A 9,693-nucleotide genomic window follows, 5' to 3' on the forward strand; every position below is an offset into this window, starting at 1 on the left:
AGAAACACTCATAAAAATTATTCCAACAGACCATTTCCCTTACCACACTTCCTCTAGGAACCCACATGCATACAAAGGCATAAATAAAAATGGAGTGAATGCTGTCCAAAATATAACATTATAATCCTTTAAACATTGTTAAACTGAAAACTAACCAACCATTCAATACCAGATTTTTAAATGATAAATAGGGGATTCTCAAGTTAAACAGTGGGAATTAAGAATAGCATGTAATTAATTCAAAGTAAAACATCACTTACTCATAAAAAAATTAAACGTCTACAAGGTACTTCCCACACAGCACACGGACACCTTTAAGAGACGTTTAGGTTAGGACTGAATTTCGTTCGATACTAGTATCTAAATAATAGGTCCAGACAAGAATTTAAATAAATTAGGCTTCAATTCCATACACAATATTTATTGGGCTTCTTTGGTGAAATAATACAACACAAGAAACTACATAAGTATTATGTACTTAATTTTCTTCTCCCCCTGCAACCGTGTTGTTGCTGTCACTTGGCGTGCCTTAGTGAGTTTCTAATAGCCACCTCCACATCTTTTTCAGGGACTGACATGCTCTCCTGCACTGCTACTGTAGTAATGAAGTATATAAAAATTTCATTGTAGCAAGAAATTGTCTCTTGTAGGTAACAAGCAGATTACATAAGACAGGAAACTACAGTCTTATTAGTCTCGTGTTTAACATTCTTAAGGTTTCAAAATTAGGAAACCTGTCCATTTTAGGCCGTAAACATTTTAGAAACTTTTCTTTGGATTTTTCTTCTTCTTAAAAAAGAAAAGATTTTAAGTAAAAATATTAATACATTATATATTTATAAATGAAAGTTATAAAATATACTAGTAATACATATATTATAATTAAGAACATTTTTCCTAGAGCAATTGTTGCACGACAGATCCGAACGACAGAATACAACGAACACAAAACTAAAATGCAAGAATTTCCAAATGAATTGCTGCTACAATATTTTAAAACACCACTTTGTCCTGTACATCAACATCATGAAGCCACTTTTAACTAGAAATTACGTCCAAAGAATTTCAGGGAGAAAGGGTACATACCTTAATGTTTTCCGTAGGGGTGAAATTGTCTCTTCTTATCGCCAAAATACACTTCTTCTTCAATCCATGAAGATCTATAGGAAAGGTAAAAACTTGAACTTTGGGTCTAGTCCTGAAGGGGTTTCCTTCGCATACCGGCACCACACACGAGAAAGGCATATTTAACAAAAATGCCTCACAAACAAGTTTCTGAAGCCCACCGAATGAAATTAAAGAATAACGGAAACTTCACTATTCACAAAAACTCTAATTTTCACCAACTTAACCACAAAAATCTAAGGAATATGGTGAAACAACGTAAACCACGTAATCTCCAACGGCGATCCTGGACGATCCTTCCGCGGGCTCTCTTTCTCGGTGGCTATGGCCCCATCCGCAAAAGAAAATAGTCCCACACCGGATATGAATTTTTTTATCCAGAGTATCCAGAAACGAAATGACTACTGTGTCATATATTAAATCACGAGTTTTTAGGAAATTTGGGCGTATGTGATACAACTTTATCGCTGCATATGAATTTGTCAGTGTACTGTTTAAAACCTTCGTACCGCTTCATACAAACGGGACACGGGGACACTATGGAGATATGGACGCCCGCTGGTGACATTGAATCTTCCAAGTGGCATTGAATGACTAGCGTTGATGGATCTCCAAGACTCTTGTTTAAAACGCGATTCATGATCTTTAGAAGCAATTGAACTCTCGAATGTGGAACATTATTTTTGTCCCCTACTAAGTTCATTTTTGGACTTAAATTTTTGACGCCTCGGTTGAAAATTTTCCAAGTGGCATTGAATGGATAACATTGATGGATCTCCAAGAATCTTGTTTAAAACGCGATTCATGATCTTTAGAAGCAATTGAACTCTTGAATGTGGAACATTATTTTTGTCCCCTACTAAGTTCATTTTTGGACTTAAATTTTTGACGCCTCGGTTGAAAAATTTCCAAGTGGCATTGAATGGCTAACATTGATGGATCTCCAAGAATCTTGTTTAAAACGCGATTCATGATCTTTAGAAGCAATTGAACTCTTGAATGTGGAACATTATTTTTGTCCCCTACTAAGTTCATTTTTGGACTTAAATTTTTGACGCCTCGGTTGAAAATTTTCCAAGTGGCATTGAATGACTAGCGTTGATGGATCTCCAAGACTCTTGTTTAAAACGCGATTCATGATCTTTAGAAGCAATTGAACTCTCGAATGTGGAACATTATTTTTGTCCCCTACTAAGTTCATTTTTGGACTTAAATTTTTGACGCCTCGGTTGAAAATTTTCCAAGTGGCATTGAATGACTAGCGTTGATGGATCTCCGAGAATCTTGTTTAAAACGCGATTCATGATCTTTAGAAGCAATTGAACTCTCGAATGTGGAACATTATTTTTGTCCCCTACTAAGTTCATTTTTGGACTTAAATTTTTGACGCCTCGGTTGAAAATTTTCCAAGTGGCATTGAATGACTAGCGTTGATGGATCTCCGAGAATCTTGTTTAAAACGCGATTCATGATCTTTAGAAGCAATTGAACTCTAGAATGTGGAACATTATTTTTGTCCCCTACTAAGTTCATTTTTGGACTTAAATTTTTGACGCCTCGGTTGAAAATTTTCCAAGTGGCATTGAATGACTAGCGTTGATGGATCTCCGAGAATCTTGTTTAAAACGCGATTCATGATCTTTAGAAGCAATTGAACTCTCGAATGTGGAACATTATTTTTGTCCCCTACTAAGTTCATTTTTGGACTTGGATTTTTGACGCCTCGGTTGAAAATTTTCCAAGTGGCATTGAATGGCTAACATTGATGGATCTCCAAGAATCTTGTTTAAAACGCGATTCATGATCTTTAGAAGCAATTGAACTCTCGAAGGTGGAACATTATTTTGGTCCCCTACTAAGTTGATTTTTGGACTTCAGTTTTTGAGGCCTACTTTGAATTGCTGTTATACAAATTGTATACATTGTGTACAAATTGTATACATTGTATACAAATTGTATACATTGTATACAAATTGTATATGCTGTATACAGCTGGTGAATTAATACAGTTTATACAATTTGTATACAATGTATACAAATTGTATACAACCTGTATAAACTGTATAGAAATTTTATACGGTTTTATACAATTTTTTCATAGGGGTAGATATAGACTCAATGATTGCACTGATGGTGCATCAAGCAAACTGATTCATCAAGACATTTCTGGTCAGGTAATACTATTTATGAACTATGTATTGTCTGTTGACCTTGAGTTACACATAAACTGATTGGCATCTTCCTAAAATTGGTTTTTCTTATCTTTAAATATTTATTTTCTTTTTCTGTTATAAATCCTTATTAATCTAACTAATGATATATGTACATCTAGAAGCATTCTTATCCCTTCTTCCCATCCATTTCTCCATTTCCCTTTTGACTAATGTCTTTATAAGTGTATCATATCTCATGCTGTGGCTGATGAAGCTTTGTTTTTTCGAAGACTTCTCCATCTATTTTCTGTACTTCCTTGGTACTTCCTCATTCGATCCCTTTTACCTTCTACATTATCCATGAGCAACACATTTTCAATTCTTTCACTTATGACTTTCATGCGGCCGTCGATTTAGAATCTTGCTATCATTTTTAAATATGCTCAGAATGTAGTGTCCAATGAATATTTTCCATATTTTAGTATTAGTACTCTCAGCTGTGTGGAGATTCCCGTTTTCTTTAGAGTTCTCTTTGTGCCCAAGGTATTCTATTCACTATTTCTTTATTGCTTCATCCATCACTGATAACTAGGCCTCATGTAGCTTGTGTGCTTTTAAGGTTATGAGACATGAAAATGACAGTGTTGAAACCATAGTCAGGAGTGGAGATATATGTGAAAGTGTGGAAGTTATCATTTGTTGTTCATATTTTATCATAGATAATAATTGTATTTACACCTGAAACAATTTCATACACTTGAAAGCACTGTTGTATAGCTTTTGAGCAAATATGTATGTAAAGGTTTCAGTTATTTTCGTGCAAGATAATGACATTCTTCTTAAAAGCTCAGTGCTCTTTGCTCTGCTCCTTTTGGGAAGTTAACTACAATGATAGGGGAAGTCCCCACTTTTAAAAGATATTCATTCTCATTATGTACCCAATGAAGTTGTTCCTCCCTTTTCTTAAGGCTTTAATTGGATTGTATGAGAAGGAAGAATAAGTTAACTGCCTGAATCTTGTTAGTCAATTAAGTTACTCTGTTTTTTACAAATAGGCCAGAATACTTGATCAGGGATTACTTGTTTACTACAGACACCCTGTAATTCAAGCTTCGTTCATGATCACTTATGCTTGTGCACCAATAGATGAAAATGTGTGTCAAAGTGTGTTCCTCTTTCCAATAGAGTGATCCGGTAACGTACGAGTGCTCTTCTGTTAAAAATGATGAGATAAGCGATGATGAAGAAGAATATGTGTTGAATGACTGCTCTGATGGTTTTACAAGCAAACAGGTGTATCAAGACTCTTCTAATCAGGTATTACTATTTATCAACTATTTAGTTTCCATTGAACTTGAATTGCATATAAACTATGTTGCCATCATACACCCACGTTCCTTAAATTCATTTCATAGAGTCCTCAAATCATAACTATCATCTGCTTATCTTTCCATATTAATGCTCTTCTTGTTGTATATCCGTAATAATCTGACTTATTGAAACATTCTGAGCCATTTTTTCCCTACTTTCAGTCCACCTGTCTCTGTCTGTCTATTCTTATTACAAGGCCATCATATCTCATGATGTAGCCGATTAAGTTAAGATTTTTAGAAGTCATCTTATCTCCCACTCTTCTTTTGACTTTTCTTCAGCTGTCAATTTTGAAACCTTGCTACTATTTATAAATATGTTCCATATGTAGTGTTTGATGAATTGTTTCCTTACAGCTGTATTTCAATTCTCAGCTCTGAGTAGATTATTCTTTTTTTGTAGAATGCTCTCTGTACCTGTGCTATTCTACTTACTATTTCTTTCCCGCTTCATCCATCACTGGTTATTCTGCTTCCCTTAGTATAACATATCTGTCAGTTTTTAAGGTTATGTGAAGTGAAAATGAGATAGTGATGAAACCATGGTCAGTAGTGGAGGTATACATTTCCAGTTGTCATTTGTTGTTCATATTTATCACGGATATATTGCATTTATACCAGAAAAATTTTTCACATCCTTGAAAGCACTGTTGTATACCTTCTGAGCAAATATGTTGTTAAAGGTTTAGTTATTTCTGGGAAAACTAATGACGTTCTACTTGAATATACATTATGTAATTTTCATTTAGTCCCTGGAAGTAAGAACAGCTGTATTACACACCACTCATCAATTGTTTGTCCAGGGTAACATAAACCTTCATATTTTCCCATTGAAGTTAAGCATCTCTTGTCCTATAAGGAGTTCATGTATATATAACTTTCTTCGTTAACTTGGAATTGCCTCCTGTTATACCTAGTCTGAGTAACTTATTTTTATTAATCAAAATGTTTGACAAACTGACTTCTAAAGCAAAGCACCATAAATTATTCTCCTTTATTGACCCTATTAATTTTTCATGAATGTGTGTTATTACATTTGTGCTCTGGACTCTCATGGAAATTTCTCCCATAAAATAGGTTTCTAATAAGAATAGGATTACATCTGGAGTTTAACATTTCCAAAAACCATTGCCCTGTGGATCATTATGTGGCTTAAGAAGGGATTTTGCAATGCAAAAAAGAGGTTTTAAGTCTGTAATAAAGTGGTAAATTTAATAAACATAAGCATAAAGAATATAAAATTCTGACATTATTTACTTTGAGGATGCTTGCAGGGTAGCATGAAGAATGTATCCATCTTGAATGAACTTTAATTTTATTTGAAAGACAAATTCTCAAAAGCATTTCTTTTTTTTGTATCTCAATCATGTATGATGATGATTTGGCATAATGTTGCAGCCCATAACCTTAACTGCTTCCCAAGGTGAAAAGGTGGAAACTCAGGGCACAGGAGCCGTAGTGGTAGACCTGGAGTGGACGCTGATTGGGGTAAAGAAGGAATCATCTCTAGAAGAGAATGCCCAGGTATATTAGGAATTCTTGCTATGGAATTTAATTAATTGATGATGGCGATATGTAGTAGGTAAAAATGTAAACATTTTTCATTGTAAATGCTAGGACGTTTAGCTTTCTGCACAGCTGTTAAGGTTACCCATTTGATTCAAATTTTCTAATTCCTGAAGTAGTATTCATATCTCAAAAGAAACCGTTTTCATTCCTTTTTATGTTTTATTTATGTGTTATATAATGCTTTCCTTATATTTTACGAAAGTAAATGCTGGTATTAATCATCTCATTAAGAATATCAGGTCTTACATTCAAATCAAACTTTTTAGTGATATAATATGTTAGAAGCTGCCCACAAATCACCCAAATGTAGGTTAACATAACCAATGGCTAAAACAAGAAAAGGGGGTCAACATTTACAGGTCTATTTTACTCTCTTATAAATGGTCTGCCTTCATGTAGGAGCGATAGCCCCGCGGTTATGGTGTGTGGCTACTACCTGGAACTTCTAGGTTCAATTTTCACATGGAGCACTTTTCATAATTAATTCCTACTTTTCATTTTACAAATATTATATGTTTATTATTGTCTCCATGATTTTCACTGAAAAATTTAGTTTTCAGTGTCGATATCTTCTTCTGCAATGTGGCTGCGTTAGGTTTTATCCCATTTTTTGACACGGATGCCTAATTTCAAATATGTTATTTTGGTTCTGTGATTACCAAAGAAACTTTAATTTTTTATATTATCCTATGAAAATAAAATGACATCAATTGCAGAGTTAACTAATAAAGATAATATTACAAAGCCGGCGTAACATAAATCAAAGACCACTTTGATGTTGAAAGAAATGCGAATATATTCAATTTGCTGAGAGTGTTGAAAAAGGATTTATTGTGAGTGGAAAATATTTGTTAGGAATACCAACTTTTGATGCAATATGATGCATGAAGTAGTTTTAGTGAATCCTTAAAAAAATTTCTGAATCCTTTGTGCATACATGATTCATTTGTTGATGATTACTTACAGCTTACTTTAGGCGAGGATGGGGACCCAATTGAGAGATCAACTATTGCCCATGATTCCGCTACGAAGGCATTTGGTGAGTACTGCTTAGGATTGCAAATAACTCTATACATGGAGGAAATGATGTTCATGTAGAGGATGTACATGTTAATGCGTTTATGTTGTCAACTGTTGCTGTTACGAGGGAAATAGTTGAGAATACGATAGTGGCCGATGAGTTTGCAATGGAATCAGTGGGTTAGTGCTCTCAAGGGCTACAAATAGCGGTATATAGATAAGGCTGAGGCTGCTTTCTGATGGGACATCTTTTCACTGGCCACCATCCCCAGTGTGCCAGCATGCTTTCAAATAACCATATGTCTCTATGGATGCCTTCAGATGAGTCTAATTATACCATGGTCTCCGCAGCACCCATTTCATTCTGGAATGGAAGCGTGCCATTGGCACCATGAACAGGCCAAAAAATTGATGCCGATTTCAAATGTGACGCCTTGCTAGATTTCATGATGCCATGCCGTGAATGGAGGATGGTACTGTGATGTCATATTTCCTGAAAGTAGCCTTCTTGTGACTTATTATTCATCCATCCATATTTTTTGTTTTCTTTGGTTTAAGTGTCAAATTGATAGGGAAGAAGAGTTACATTTACTTGCTTTTGTGGTCATCTGTATCATTTTTAATGCCTGACAAAAATTTTTGTTGTATTGAAATTTTTAACATTTAACCAGCCATGTTTTGAGACCAGTTTATTGAAAAAAAATAGTAACATATCACCATAAAGGAGCACTTGGCTTGAGAATCGAGTATTGAAAATTCTTAATTGAAAATGTGAATATGGAAACTGGTCATGTGAATGGAAAAATTATCTTTGCTTTTGGCCCATTTTAAGTTAGTGGGAAAATTATGGAAAATATTTTAAATGGGCGCATTCCTTTTCGCCCTTCTTTCCCTACAATAGGCTATGGTGCTTTTTTAGGTTTTACAGAGAGCCAAGCATGAAGCTTCCTTGGTGGAGAAAATACTGTTTACATAATATAAAATCGATAGTAATGCGCCAGTAATGGAATCAGTATGGCTAAGAACAACCAAACTTCATTTCATTCCCTTAATTGTAGGATTTTGGTGTTATAAAACAGCATAGTATTGATAGTGGGTGTCATGCTAACTTTGGTTAGTAAGGTAATGATTCTAGCTGTAAGTTTTATCTATCTCACTGCAGGATGTAAATTCAGGGGCAGTCACTTTCCCCTTTTAACACTTTCACGTCAAACGTGGGTCGGAGCCAACGGGCATTTTCATGCCATACACCTAACGCCAGATATAGCTTATTGTTCATGGTGAATTTTGCATGGAATTACACACATTCTTACTTCTACGAGGTTGACTTTAATCTGGACTTCCGAAAAAATACTTACATGTCATATACAACCAGCAGGGAGAAGATGTTAAAAAAAAAGAACAACAAAATGCACCGCGGCAATTGGCCAAGATGATGTCACAGAAAAAACAAACATTACAAAACTCCCTCCTTTGCTGTGACATCATTTACGCAATACAAACAATCATAAACAAAAAAATGGTCCACACAAAAAAAATTCTTTCAATATTCCACTCTTGAATATTGTTGTAACTTCATAACAAATTCATCTGCCACGTTATCACTACTACATATATATTCATATCTTAAAATACCCTTTTTAACATAATCTCTACATAAGTTGTACTTTATTTACAAATGCTTAGACAGCTCTGTATCCCCATAATGCTTAGCAAGCCACATTGCACTCATGTTATCAGCTTTAGATACATATTCTGCTTCGCAAGTAGATGCTGATACAGTGTCTGACTTCTTGGGTAATTTGCTATTCCAACTCACTGGAGCATTTGCAAACATAGATATGTAAACAGTAACAGATTTTCTCTCCAAGGAATTGGCAAAATCTGCATCACAAAACAGCAAAATAGGACATTCTGAACGACAAAATTTCAATTTTACATCCGAAGTCCTTTTCAAGTAAAACATAATGTGCTTTACATCTTGCCAGTTTCTATTAGATGGATTACTATTGCTTTGACGAGCTTAACATACAGCAGAATATATGTCAGGCCTTGTAGTAGTGGCTACATATAACAACATACCAACAGCTTTCCTGTACACATACTCATTGAACCTTTTGGATTCTTGATCATAATGTCTGTCATTTCTATCTATCTCTAATGGAGACGACCTCCCTTCCCTTCTTCAAGTCTGAATTCCTTTAGTATTTGTTGTATGTAAGGAGTTTGGTGAATAAACATCTCATGGTTCCCATACTTGATACTCATTGACAAAAAATGTGTCATCTTCCCTAGGACTATAATCTCGAGTTTACATCCTAATTCTTTCTTAATATGTTCTACTTGTTCAATCTTCCCCCAAAATGCCAAATCATCAACGTAAATACCAATACATTGATCTTTACTCTCATTCACATACAGGCATGGATCCTTTACCAGCTTCTTCAAACCCAAAT

This window comes from Ischnura elegans, assembly GCF_921293095.1.
Source record: "Ischnura elegans chromosome 13 unlocalized genomic scaffold, ioIscEleg1.1 SUPER_13_unloc_1, whole genome shotgun sequence".
NCBI classification, from domain to species: domain Eukaryota; kingdom Metazoa; phylum Arthropoda; class Insecta; order Odonata; family Coenagrionidae; genus Ischnura; species Ischnura elegans.